This window comes from Triticum aestivum, chromosome 7B (assembly GCF_018294505.1).
Source record: "Triticum aestivum cultivar Chinese Spring chromosome 7B, IWGSC CS RefSeq v2.1, whole genome shotgun sequence".
Classification (NCBI taxonomy): domain Eukaryota; kingdom Viridiplantae; phylum Streptophyta; class Magnoliopsida; order Poales; family Poaceae; genus Triticum; species Triticum aestivum.
The window spans coordinates 128,984,635-128,999,576 of record NC_057813.1 but is presented as its reverse complement, the minus strand read 5'-3'; positions in this window follow the sequence as shown (position 1 = coordinate 128,999,576).

Below are 14,942 nucleotides of genomic sequence, written 5' to 3'. Positions count from 1 at the left end.
CTCTAATAGCCGCCGCCGCCGCCGCGCCTCCACGTGTCGCCGCCGCCGCCGCTACTCCCCGTCGCCGTCACCAGCCGCCGCCGCCGCCACCGTCCTTCCGGTCGCCGCCGCCGCTGCTGCTCACCGCTGCCACTCCCACCACCTCGCCCGCCGCTGCCGCCGCCTCTCTCCAAGGCCGCCGCCGCCGTTTCCTCCTGCTTCTGCCAACGCACCCGCAAGCCTCCCCTCCCCTCTTACCCACGCCGACACCCTCCCCTTCCTCTCCCACCTGCGCCACACCCGCACCACCCCGTCTCCCTCCACCCGCGACGAGTCCCGAATCCTAGCCATGAGCCCCTCCTCGTCCACAGTTCCCAACCCGTTCGCCGGTCCCGATGTCACCCTCGTCCGCGACCTCAACATCCATGAGCGTGTTCCGGTCAAGCTTGATCACACTACCGCGTCCTACTCCGCTTGGAAACGGTATTTTTCGCTTGTGTTCCGTGAGTACCTCCTGCACGGCCACGTGGACGGCACCGTGGACTCGGCATTCATGATCAACGACGAGGAGTGGATGATCCTTGACGCCACCATCATCCGCTGGTTCTACCTCACCATCTCCAGCGACCTATTCCACACCGTGGTGGACGACGAGGACGACGCCTATGCGGTCTGGACCAAGCTCAACGGCCTCTTCACCGACAATCGGCTGCAGCGCAAGGTCCTGCTCTATGGTGAGTTTTACGGGTGCCAGCAACTTGACTCATCCATCGATGATTTTTGCATGCGCCTCAAGAAGCTCGCCGATGAGCTTCGCGATCTCGGGGAAAAGATCGGCGACGAGCTCCTCATCAGCACCCTCTCCGGCGGCCTCAACGAGGACTTCGGGAACGCCGCCTCCAACCTCACCCTCATCCCGGAGCCCACCTTCGCCAAGGTGGTCGCGTACCTCAAGTTGGAGGAGCGCCGGATGCGGGTGGCACGGACTCGCGCGGCCCACACTGCCCTCGTCGCAGGCACCGGCGGGGGTTCGACCCCGCCACCGCCGCGCCCGACGCCTTCCCGCCAGGCTTCCCCGCACCGGCTGCCCCCTTCCCGCCGCCCCAGCCGGCGGCCAACGGGGGGGGGGGGGGGCTCGTCGTGGCGGTCGTCGTGGCAGCCGCAAGCATGGGGGCGCAGGTACTCAGGGAGGAGCGCCCCGCCCACCGCAGCAGGCTTCTCAACCGGCCCCGTGGTACGCCTGCCAGAACCCATGGACCGGCGTTGTACACGCCTACTCCATGCCGGTTCCTCGGGCCCCTGCCCCGGGCATTCTCGGCACCCGGCCTCAGCCACACCAGGCGTACTACGCCGCGCCACAGCCCTACGCGACGCCCTATGGTCAGCAGCCGCCGCCAGGTGGGCCGCCGCTGCTGCCCCTGACGGCCGCGCCGCCTCTCCCGCCGGCACCGTGGGACCCGGCCCTCCTGGCGGCTCTCCACAACACTCCTTCCCCGTCCAGCTACACCGGCGGCGGCGACTGGTACATGGACAGCGGCGCCATCGCTCACATGGCGGCGTATCCCGGTAACCTCCACACCGCCCATCCTGTCCACACCTCCAACCGCATCACAGTCGGTGATGGCTCTTCCCTTCCCATCACCCATATTGGTCATACATATTTTCCGTCTAACTCCACTCCTATATCCATGTCTAATATTCTAGTTTCTCCTGAACTTATTAAAAATCTTGTTTCTGTTCCTTCTCTTACACGTGAAAATCCGGTTACCATTGAATTTGACGAATGTGGTTTTTCTGTTAAGGACGCTCGCACGCGGATGGTGCTCCACCGATGTGACAGCCCCGACGAGCTCTACCTGGTTCACTCCGCCACCTCCACCACTTCTGCCGCCCCTGTCGCTCTCGCCACTGGAGTGGATCTTGGGCATGCTCACTTGGGTCATCCTAATTCTGCCACCCTTCGCCACATACTTCGGAGTTTTTCTTTCACGTGTAATAAGAACGAGGATCACTCGTGTCATGCATGTCGCCTCGGCAAACATGCTCATCTTCCGTTTAGGGCTTCTTCTTTTGTTGCATCGTACCCGTTTTGAGTTAATTCATAGTGATGTTTGGACATCTCCTGTTGCCAGTAATACGGGCTTTCTTTATTATCTTGTCATACTTGACGATTTTTCGCATTATGTGTGGACCTTCCCGTTGAGCCGCAAGTCGGATGTTATATCCACTCTCGCCGCTTTCTATTCTTATGTTCTCACGTAGTTTGGTCGTCCCATTCTTGCGTTGTAGACAGACAACGGGAAGGAGTTTGACAACCTCGCTGTTCGTAATCTTCTCACCACACATGGCACGATTTTTCGTCTCACTTGCCCGTACACCTCGCAGCAGAATGGTCGTGCTGAGCGCATCCTTTGCACTCTCAATGACTGCGTTAGGACTCTTCTCTTTCATGCCAATGTGCCTCCGCGCTTTTGGCCTGACGCGCTCGCCACCGCTTCTCTCCTCATCAACATCCGCCCATGTCGTACTCGCGGGAACTTTACACCTCATCATCTTCTCTTTGGTGCACCCCCCCCCTCTTATGATGGGCTTCGCATCTTCGGCTGCCTTTGCTACCCTAGCATCACCGCTACTGCGCCTCATAAGCTTGCACCCTGCTCCATCGCCTACATCTTTCTCGGCTACCCACCTAACACCAAGGGCTATCGCTGCTATGATCCCGTCTCCCATCGTGTTTTCACCTCCCGACACGTTTACTTTGATGAGATGGTGTTTCCGTTTCAGCAGCAGGTACCCCTTGTCGTCTCGTCACCGCCGGCCACCGGCGGCCCTTCGACGACTTCATCAGGTGGACGGTCCCGTCTGGCCCGTGGACCGCCTCCGGGCTTTGGCGGTCCTCGCGCCCTCACGCCGGCGCCCGCCCCCTCGGCCTCCTCGGCCGGCTCTGACGGTGCAGCCGGCGCCCCGTCTTCACCCGCCGCCCCGACTCGGGCGCCACGGGATCGGGCGCTGCAAGCTCGGCCGCCTCTTCTGCGGCCTCGACGCCAGCCACCTCGCCGGCCCCCTCTCCGACTCCGACGCCGGCTACCTCGCCGGCCCCCTCGCCGGCCCCGACGCCAGCTACCTCACCGGCCATGACGTCGGCCGCTTCACCGGCCCCGATGCCGGTCGCCTCGCCGGCTGCCTCGCTGGTGGCTCCGACGGCGCCGCCCGGCCCAGTCACCCGCGCTCGTACCGGCGTTCATCGTCTGAGCCTCCGGTACTCGAGCGATGAGTACGTCCTCGCTGCCTCCGCCGCTGAGCCATCGCCCATTCCTGCATCCGCTCGTGCCGCCCTCCGTGATCCTCACTGGCTTGCGGCGATGCAGGAAGAGTTCTATGCTCTTCAACGGAATCGCACCTGGACCCTGGTTCCTCGGCCTCCTCGTGCCAATGTTGTCACCGGCAAGTGGGTCTTTCGCCATAAGACCCGCTCGGATGGTACTCTCGAGCGCTACAAGGCTCGCTGGGTGGTCCACGGGTTCCGCCAGCGCGCTGGAGTGGACTTCACTGAGACGTTTGCCCCGGTTGTCAAACCGGGCATGATCCGCACCGTCCTCCAGCTCCGCGTATCCCGCGGCTGTCCTGTTCACCAGATGGATGTCTCCAACGCCTTTCTCCACGGCCATCTTGAGGAGCAGGTGTATTGTGAGCAACCCACCGGTTTCGTCGATGCCTCATTTCCCGGCCATGTGTATCTGCTGTCCCGCTCTCTTTACGGGCTCAAGCAGGCACCCCGCGCCTGGTACCAGCGGATCGCCGGGTTTCTTCAGACACTGGGCTTCAGCGTTACTCGCTCGGACGCCTCACTGTTTGTCTATCGCTACGGTGACACAACTGCATATTTGCTGCTTTACATCGATGACATCATCCTGACGGCCTCCTCCGTAGCTGCTCTTCAGCAGATTACTCTCCGGTTGCGTGACGAGTTTTCTATCAAGGACCTGGGTGCTCTACATTATTTTCTTGGCATTGAGGTCGTTCGGCGTCCGGACGGTTTCTTTCTTCATCAGAAGAAGTATGCGCATGAGCTTCTTGAGCGTGCTGGCATGCTCAACTGTCACCCTGTTGCTACTCCTGTTGACACGAAGGCCAAGGTCTCTGCTCTTGAGGGCTCGCCTGCGTCGGATCCTCCTTTCTACCGGTCTATTGTCGGCGCTCTTCAGTATTTGACCCTCACCAGACCGGATCTTCAGTATGCTGTTCAGCAGGTGTGTCTCCACATGCACGCCCCTTGTGACTCTCATTGGACTCTCGTGAAGCGGATCCTTCGTTACATCCGCGACACGATGACCCTTGGGTTGACACTTACGGCGTCTACTTCTCTGGAGATGGTGGCCTACTCCGATGCAGACTGGGCCGGCTGCCCCGATACTCGTCGGTCCACCTCTGGCTACTGCGTCTACCTCGGTCCTTCACTCGTCTCATGGTCGTCCAAGCAACAACCCACGGTTTCGCGCTCCAGCGCGGAGGCTGAGTACCGAGTTGTGGCCAACGCTATTGCAGAGTGCACCTGGCTACGACAGTTACTTCAGGAGCTGCATCACGATGTATCCCAGGCTACAATTGTCTACTGTGACAACGTTTCTGCGGTGTACCTCTCCGCCAACCCGTTCATCATCGCCGGACTAAACACATATATCTTGACATTCACTTTGTGCGCGAGCAGGTGGCTCTTGGACGCATTCGGGTTCTCCATGTGCCGACTGCCCAACAGTTCACCGATGTGATGACGAAGGGATTGCCGACTTCTACCTTTGAGGAGTTTCGTTCCAGTCTTTGCGTCACTGGCGCCGCTTCGACTGCGGGGGGGGGGGGGTGTTGAGTATATTGTGTATGTGTATATTTGTGTGTAGGGCCCACCTCCTGTTTCCTTTGTATAGTTGAGGTTGTGGCCCACCTCTGTACTTATATATATGTGCCTGGTGCACCGATCAATATATCGATATTGCACAACCCATATCTTGTCCTTCTACACCCTCCTTGAGGTCGCGGCGGCGGAGCGGGCGGGGGAGGCGGACCGCCTTCGAACCGCCGTCGTCGTTGAGGAGGACGGCGAGACGCTGCGGGGTGGGAACCGCCTGGTATCCCTGCCTGAGGACACGTCACGCGGCGAGGGCGGCGTGGCCAGGTGCGGGGGGAGGGGGCGAAGGCATCGCCATGGGGACAGGCGAGGGATGGAAGAGAAGGTTCTGGAGACGCGCGGTGGCGTCGCCGGTGGCTGTGACTCCTGTGAGCGTATAGAGAGAGAGAGGTGAGGGAGAGGGGGGGCTTAAAAAGCTGCGTGCCGTGGGCTAGCTGCCTAGGTGTATGTCTCTCTACGTCCCATGCTGCGCTCTCACGGACAGGTGGGACCAGGAAAAGCCGCGACCCACCAGTCAGTGATGGTGGTAAACTGGTCCCGCGTATACAACTCTCCTGACAGGTGCAGAGACGTCTGTTACGGTCATTTTACGTTCCTCCCCTCGGTTTCTTTTGCTTTTATTTTCTTTCCCTGTGCCACAATGTGACGTCCATCCCAAAACCAAGAAATATTCAGTTTTCAGTTAACACCAGCACCAAAGCCACGTCAATGTACCAGATTGTTCCCTTCGTTTCCGTGTGAGAAGAGAAGGAGCTAGACCGGTGTCGTGCGGTGGTGCTTCCCTTCGTCGACGTGCGAGAGGAGTACCATTCGGCTCTGGCGGCAATCCAGGAGACGGGAGCCATGGTGGGGTTGCAGCGGCTCACGCCGCCTGCTTGCGACGTCTGAACCGACCGGCTTCGACGCTCTCCATGATGCAGGTGCTCTTCTCGGAGCACGGCAAGCTCAAACGCTGATACATCCATTTTGCATCATGCTTTCCTACTGTTATTTATTTTGTTTTGGGTCATTATTTCACTTTATGATACAATTCGTGTGCCTTTTCTCTCTTATTTTGGAAGTTTCACAGGAAGAGGGAGATTGCTGGCAGCTGAAATTCAGGACCGAAAAAGGGCTACATCAGAGATATCTATTATGCACATCTCCAAATGACCTGAAAATTTATGGAGAATTATTTTGTAATACATAAAAAATGTTGACAGAGGAATCACCAGAGAGGGACCCACCAGGCAGCCACAAGCCTGGGGGGGCATGCCCTGCCACCCTGGGCGCACCCCCCGAGCTTGTGGGGGCCCTAGCAGGCCTCCGAAGCCCATCTTCTGCTATATGAAGCCATTTGTCCTTGAAAAAAAATATCGGGACGAAGTGCTGCCGTCTCGAGGCGGAACCTGAGCAGGAGCACTTTTGCTCTCCGGCGGAGCGATTCCGCCGGGGATACTTCCCTCTAGTAGGGGGAAATTGAAGCCATCGTCATCACCAATGATTCTCTCATCGTGGGAGGACCAATCTTCGTCAACATCTTCACTAGCACCATCTCATCTCAAACCCTAGCTCATCAATTGTATTCAATTTTGTCTCAAAACCTCATATTGGTACATGTGGGTTGCTAGTAGTGTTGATTACATCTTGTAGTTGATGCTAGTTGGTTTATTTGGTGGAAGATTATATATTTAGATCCTTATGATATTCAATACCCCTCTGATCTACATGAATATGATTTGTGAGTAGTTATTTTTGTTCTTGGGGACATGGGAGAAGTCCAGTTATAAGTAATCATGTGAATTTGGTACTCGTTCGATATTTTGATGATATGTATGTTGTTGCTTTCTTTAGTGGTGTCATATGAACGTCGAATACATGACACTTCACCATCTTTGTGTCGGGAAGGCATTGCGGAGTAGTAATTAGATGAAGGGTTGCTAGAGTGACAGAAGCTTAAAACCTAATTTATGTGCTATTCCGCAAGGGGCTAATTTGGATCCATATGTTTCATGCTATTGTTAGATTTATCTTAATTCTTTGTTCGTAGTTGTGGATGCTTGCGAGAGGAGGGAATGGGAGGCTTATTCACGTAAGAATAGCACCCAAGCACCGGTCCACCCACATAACAAATTATCAAAGTAGCGAATGCGAATCAAATAAACATGATGAAAATGACTAGACAATAATTCACATGTGTCCTCAAGAACGCTTTGCGTACTATAAGAGAACATTCCGGCATGTCCTTTGCTATAAAAAAGATTGAGCTATCTTGCGACACCTTTGTTACTATTGCTACTTGTTAGTCATTACAAATTACCTTGCTATCAAACTATCTATTACCGATAATTTCAGTTCTTGCATAGAATACCTTCCTGAAAACCGCTTGTCATTTCCTACTGCTCGTCGTTGGGTTCGACACTCTTACTTATCAAAAGGACTACGATTGATCCCCTATACTTATGGGTCATCAAACGCCTCGACAACCTGGGCACTGATACGTCTCCAACGTATCTACTTTTCCAAACACTTTTGCCCTTGTTTTGGACTCTAACTTGCATAATTTGAATGGAACTAACCCGGACTGATGTTATTTTCAGTAGAATTGCCATGGTGTTATTTTTGTGCAGAAATAAAAGTTCTCGGAATGACCTGAAAGGATCAAGAAGAGGTGTGTAGAGGGGGGGGTGATTAGACACTAAATACCAAGAGTTGCAGTTTTTAATTTCTTTAAGTTTAAGTGGAGTTTTGACACAAGTTTAACAATCACAATACATAACAAGCAAGCATGCAAAGAGTATATGAGTAGCGGAAAGTAAAGCATGCAACTTGCAAGAATGTAAAGGGATGGGATTGGACTATGCAAACGCAATTGGAGACATAGATGTTTTTGTCGTGGTTCTAATAGGTGGTGCTATCGTAGATCCACTTTGATGGAGACTTCAACCGACGAAGGGTAACGGCTGCGCGAGTCCACGAAGGGCTCCACCCAAGAAGGGTCCATGAAGAAGCAACCTTGTCTATCCCACCGTGGACGTCGGCCACGAAGGACTTGCCTCAATAGCGATAGATCTTCACGAAGTAGGCGATCTCCTTGCCCTTACAAACTCCTTGGTTCAACTCCACAATCTTGTCGGAGGCCCCAAGTGACATCTAGCCAATCTAGGAGACACCACTCTCCAAGAAGTAACAAATGGTGTGTTGATGATGAACTCCTTGCTCTTGTGCTTCAAATGATAGTCTTCCCAACACTCAACTCTCTCTCACAGAATTTGGATTTGGTGGAAAGAAGATTTGAGTGGAAAGCAACTTGGGGAAGGCCAGAGATCAAGATTCATATGGTAGGAATGGAATATCTTGGTCTCAACACAAGTGTAGGTGGTTCTCTCTCAGAAAATGTAAGTTGGAAGTGTAGGTTCATTCTGATGGCTCTCTTCACAAATGAAGAGTGGGTGGAGGGGTATATATAGCCTCCACACAAAATCTAACCGTTACACACAACTTGCCAATCTCGATGGGACCGAATTGAAAAACTCGGTCGGACCAATTCAGCAAATCTAGTGTCGGTTAGGATTTTGGGTAGGACCGACATGCAACTCGGTAGGACCGATACGGTTAGGGTTAGGGCATAACGTAATCTCGGTAAGACCGATTACACAAACTTGGTGGGACCGATTTTGGTAATAAGCTAACTAGAGAGTTGGTCAGGTAAACTCGGTGGGACCGATTCGCTCATCTCGGTGAGATTGAAATGTTACGAAAGGAATCCAAAGGGTTTACATTGGAATCTCGGTACCGATTACACAAACTCGGTGAGACCGATTTTGGTAATGGACATACACAGAGAGATTACAATCCCATCTCGGTGAGACCGAGATCCCTATCAGTGAGACCGATTTGCCTAGTGTTTGTGGCAGTGGCTTTGACATCTGAACTCGGTGGCGCCGGATAAAAAGAATCGGTGGGGCCGAGTTTGACTTTTTGGTTTAGGTCATATGTGGATGTGAGAAAGTAGTTGAGGATTTTGGAGCATATCACTAAACATTTTGAGCAAGCGCGCCATTAAGCAACACATCATCCCCTCTTGATAGTATTGGCTTTTCCTATAGACTCAATGTGATCTTGGATCACTAAAATAGAAAATGTAGAGTCTTGTTCTTTGAGCTTGAGCCAATCCTTTTGTCCTTAGCATTCAAAGGGGTTCCACATCCTTTAGTCCATGCGACTTCATTGTTGAACTTATCTGAAACATACTAGGTAAAAGTGTTAGTCCAGCAAGAGATATGTTGACATTAATTACCAAAATCACCCAGGGAGCACTTGTGCTTTCAGTCTCCCCCTTTTTGGTAATTGATGGCAACATACACAAAAGCTTTAGATAAATATATAGAGAATAACTAGTAAAGCTTTGGACAGACATGTAACATGCATAGGCTCCCCCTACATGTATGCATACATGTGAATATGAAATATAGAAGCATGTGAATGCATAACCATGACAGAGTAGGCAATGTGTTACATGTATCTTGGCTATATGCATCAGAGCAAAAGATGTGAATGTGGGAAATGTACCTTCGTGCTCATGAGTCCTTCTTGCAAACAGTATGTACATCAGCAAGAATTCCTCATACACATGACTGTGATGCATATACTTACTTTGTGGTCTTGAGTTGGCTTAGGATGGAATGAACATGCGTAAACAAGGTTAGATAACACAGATGCACCTACTAGCCAGAGAAAACAAAAGGAACCACAAGATTACCAAGACTGGGATGACATGTAGAGAGTGAGTACTAAGTACCACATTGAATATAGACATGTCCCAAAAGGTAAAGATGTGCAAAGAATTCAAAGAATTTCTTTCACTTAGATGTCTTGCTCCCCCTGAATTTAGCATGGGATACTGGGAGAAGATAGGGAACAGAAAATCAGAGCTCAAAGAAACAAATGAACAGAGCTAATGCAAATAAGCACATATGAACATGTCTTTCCCCTCTAGAAGACATGTAACATCTCTCCTCTTGAACACCAAGCATCTGGGATCCTTGAAGATTACTCTCTCCTTGAGTATTCTCTCTCCCTAGAGATATGATTAAGCTTTGATGTGATCTCTCTCTCCCCCTTTGACATCAATTTCCAAGAAGGGTCTTCTGGAATTTGTCATGAATGGGTTTGGTCCTTGAGTCACAGAACAAAGCAACAAGTTAAATGTGATGCTGGTAGAGGACAAGATTAATTGAGTGGAGCTGGATCAAAAGTGATGCAGGAACAAGTGGCAAAATGTCTTTCCTGTAGTGAAAATGGTGGCACCGAGTATTATGCTTCGGTTGCACCGAATGGATTCGGTTAGACTGAAAACAACTATCCGGTGTGACCGAGTTCATCACAGAGAAAACACTTGTCACCTCAGCTCTCTAGACAAGTAAGATCTCACAAGGATTTGCAAGGAATTAACTGAAAGATTTGCAATGAATTGGATGCAGGGAATGCAGAACAGAAAAGAAAAGAAACTTAAAAGAAATCTAGATGAAGTTTTTTTTTTGAAAGGGGAAACAAATATGCATGAGACAAATGCAAGAGCACAGAAAAGAACACAAGAGAACTTCATCTAGAATTGGTCGGCGACAAAGTCACCTATGTTACAGTATATTGACTTAGGAGTCAAGTGAGATCACTTGATCATAGGTCATACTCATCGTTTAAGCTCATAATGGGGTTAACATTTTTCGTTTAAGCATTTTGATGTATTCACATCTTATTGAGGTGCTTTGACTCATGTCTTGGAGTAAAGCTTCTCTAAGATGGAATAACATACCTTGGGTGGTGGTGTTGATCGTGATCATGTAGTTGAACTTATGTGGGTTGCTCAAGGTTGATGTAGCTCATCAAGAGTTGGGTGCACCACTTGGAATTTGAGTTCATATACCTACATGGGTTAGTTTTTGCAAGGAAGAGCACTTGTGTATCCAAAATGACAATCATTAAACTCAACATAGAATTTGTCAAAGGATATGTGTGAATGGTTTCATGCTTCCTTGTCTTCATCCACCATTGTGTAGAGACTTGGTGATGTAGAGATTGCTCAAGATGTGAGTGAGTTGCAATCTCATAGATTTAGATTCATCCAAGTTCCTACAAGGGTTAGATAACATGCAAGGTGCAAATATATCCATGACGTAAGATTATCATCATAAGAGAAATATCAAGGATTAGTCATAGGCTCATGTCTTGCATGTATCAAATGGAGTTCCTACTCCAAGTTTGAAGCATCAATGATGTTCAATTCACCTCTTAACCTGCAAAATACTTTCTCATCAAGTGGTTTAGTGAATATATCCGCTAATAGTTTTTTGGTGCGAACATGCTTAAGATTAATGTCCCCTTTGGCAACATGATCTCGAATGAAATGATGACGAACTTCAATGTGCTTAGTTCTAGAGTGTTGCACGGGATTGTGAGCAATCTTGATAGAACTTTGATTGTCACAAAGTAATGGAACATGTTTCACATATATCCCATAATCTTTAAGAGTTTGGGTCATCCAAAGTAATTGAGCACAACATGAACCAGCGGCAATGTATTCCGCTTCAGCGGTGGATAAGGATACCGAGTTTTGTTTCTTGGAAGACCAAGATACAAGAGATCTACCAAGAAATTGACAAGTACCCGAAGTGGACTTTCTATCAACCTTGTCACCGGCATAGTCCGAGTTGGAGTAGCCAACAAGATCGAAAGAGGCCCTCTTTGGATACCAAATGCCAAAGTTTGGTGTATGGATTAAGTATCTCACTATCCTTTTCACGGCCTTAAGATGACATTCTTTAGGAGCAACTTGATATCGTGCACACATGCACACACTGAGCATAATATCGGGATGTGAAGCACATAGATATAACAATGAACTAATCATAGAGCGATAAACCTTTTGATCGACTGGTTCACCATCTTTGGTAAAATAAAGATGCCCACTAGTAGGCATGGGTGTAGTCATACCTTTGCATTCTTGCATATTGAACTTCTTGAATAAGTCCTTGGTGTACTTCGTTTGAGAAACAAAGGTACCTTCCTTAGTTTGCTTGATTTGCAAACCAAGAAAGAATTTGAGTTCACTTATCATAGACATCTCAAACTTCTCCGACATTAGCTTTCCAAACTTTTCACTAAAATGAGGGTTAGTTGATCCAAATATAATATCATTGACATAAATTTGGCATACAAATAGTTCTCCATTAACCCTTTTAGTACAAAGAGTAGAATCTATCTTACCAATTTCAAAGCCTTTTTCAATAAGGAACTTGGTCAAGCATTTATACCATGCTCTAGGAGCTTGTTTAAGTCCATAAAGAGCTTTGTGAAGTTCGTAAACATGATTAGGTTTCTTAGGATTGACAAAGCGGGAGGTTGCTTAACATAGACTTCCTCCTCTATTTCACCATTTAAAAAGGCACTTTTAATGTCCATTTGGTATAAGGTGATATCATGGTGATTAGCATAGGCAAGTAAGATGCGAATGGACTCAAGTCTAGCAACGGGAGCATATGTCTCACCATAGTCCATACCTTCGATTTGTGTGTAGCCTTGGGCGACGAGATGTGCTTTGTTGCGAACTACTTGTCCATCTTCATCTTGTTTCTTGTGAAACACCCATTTGGTACCGATGATGTTGTGGTTGTTCTCGAGCTTCTCAACTAGTGTCCAAACTTGATTTCTCTCAAAGTTGTGTAGCTCTTCATGCATAGTGTTTATCCAATCTGGATCTTCCAATGCTTCTTCAACCTTCATAGGTTCAATGCTAGAGATGAATGAATATTGTTCACAAAATTTAGCTAAACGAGTTTTTGAGCGAGTGATTCTCCCGGTTTGGATATCATTGTAGATTTGCTCGACGGGATGCTCTTTAGCAATTCTTGTTCGAACTCGTGAAAGCTTTTTCTTGGTTCTTGGTTGAACATCTGCTTCATCTTGTTCTTCTTCTTAGCCTTCTTCATTGTTGGCCTTGTCGTTCTCTTGTCATGGTGGAGAAGGAGGTTGTTAACGTTCTTGGTGTGCTTCCTCGTTTTCATCATCTTGGCGTGTCCCACTTGTGGATGCTTCCGTATCAACTCTTGGTTCACCTTGTCGTGAGGTAGAAGCTTCCACTTGGACGGACGAGGTACTCTCCTCCACCTCCGTTGGACAAATCTTGCCAATAGACAAGTCTTGGATTGCTTCCGAGGGGTCTTTGTCTCCTACATCAATTGGCAAATGCTCTACTTGCGAGTCGTTGGATTCATCAAACTTCACATCTACTGTCTCTTCAACCTTTCGGGTGAAATTATTTTAGACACAGTAAGTGTGAGAGTTTGAGCCATAACCAAGTAGGAAACCTTCATGAGACTTAGGAGCAAATTTAGAATGACGATGCTTATCAAGAATGTAGCACTTTGAGCCGAATACTCAAAAGTATCCAACTTGGGGTTTGTTACCGGTGAGTAGCTCGTGTGCCATCTTACCGAGTAGCTTGTGAAGATACAAGCGATTTGTTGCATGACAAGCTGTCTCAACCGCTTCTGCCCAAAAGTGCTTCGGCGTCTTGTACTCATCAAGCATCGTTCTTGCGATTTCGATGAGCGTCCGGTTCTTCCTCTCAACAATTCCATTTTGTTGAGGTGTGTATGTAGCCGACAACTCATGTGAAATCCCTTCTTCGTCAAGAAAGGTGTCCACATTTGCGTTCTTGAACTCCGTTCCGTTGTCGCTGCGAACCTTCTTGATCTTCACTTCAAATTGATTTTGGGCCTTCCTAGCGAAGTTTTTGAAGATCTTTTGGACCTGCGATTTATCATCTAGAAAGAACACCCATGTAAATCTTGAAAAATCGTCAACTATAACTAGACCAAAAGAATTTCCACCGAGACTTTTGTAGGCGTTGGGACCAAAAAGATCCATGTGAAGTAGCTCGAGTGGCCTCCTTGTGGTCATGATGTTCTTCACGGGATGCCTTCCTCCAACCTGTTTACCTGCTTGACAAGCGCTGGAAAGTCTATCCTTATCAAATATGACATCGCTAACGCCAAGGATATGATTTCCTTTAATAAGCTTGTCAAGGTTTCGCATACCAACATGACCTAATCGTGTATGCCATAACCAACCTTTAGAGAATTTAGCAACAAAACAAGTTCTAGGTTGAACCTTTTTAATGAAATCAACAATGTAAAGATCACCTCTACGTATACCGGTAAAGACCATTTTATGATTATCTCTATGAAACACTTGGCAATCTACTTCAGTAAATAGGACATTGAAACCGAAATCAGCAAGTCTAGATACTGAAAGTAAGTTGTAGCCAAGGGATTCAACAAGCATAACATTTTGTATGGAGCTATCATGTGATATCGCCACTAAGGATGGCAATTTTGCCCATGGATATGGATAATCGTGGATATACGACCCGAATGGATAGGGTTTGGATATGCTTTTGTGCCCATGGGCGGCATCCAAACGCGACCCGATTGCTCGTGGATAGGGCATGGGCATAATATTGTACCCATGGATATATCCAAATCCGACCCGATAGTATGACTTAGTAGGCAAAAATTTGCTATCCCCACCCCACAGTCACATGTCCCATAAAAATTTCACACTTTCTTATCTAAAACATGCAAAATAAATTGCACAATCCCCACCATAACTTTTACTAGTTGACATTCAATCTTCACTGTAACATACTCTAGCGCCCCTTCCCTTATTTTTATCTCTTTGTTAAATGATTCGTCATTCTCATTTTTAGAAAAATACTAAATGATGTTAGGTTGTTAGTGGACGTTGGTTTTCCATAAGTTAATGTGTACCATAAGTGAAACCTAGCCTGCTACGAGGTGAAGAATGGAAGAGCTTATGTTGACTATGTCTTATTTATATCTCTTGAGAGGACCCAATGGATATCCAGTGGGTATGGATATCCATCAGGTTTGGACATGGACATAATTTTTCACCCATGGATTTTTTTATGGGCGGGTAAAGACTGTCTTCATGGATGTGGATATGGATTTGATATTGTTCAACCCGATCCAAACCCGACCCATTGCCATCCTTAATCGCC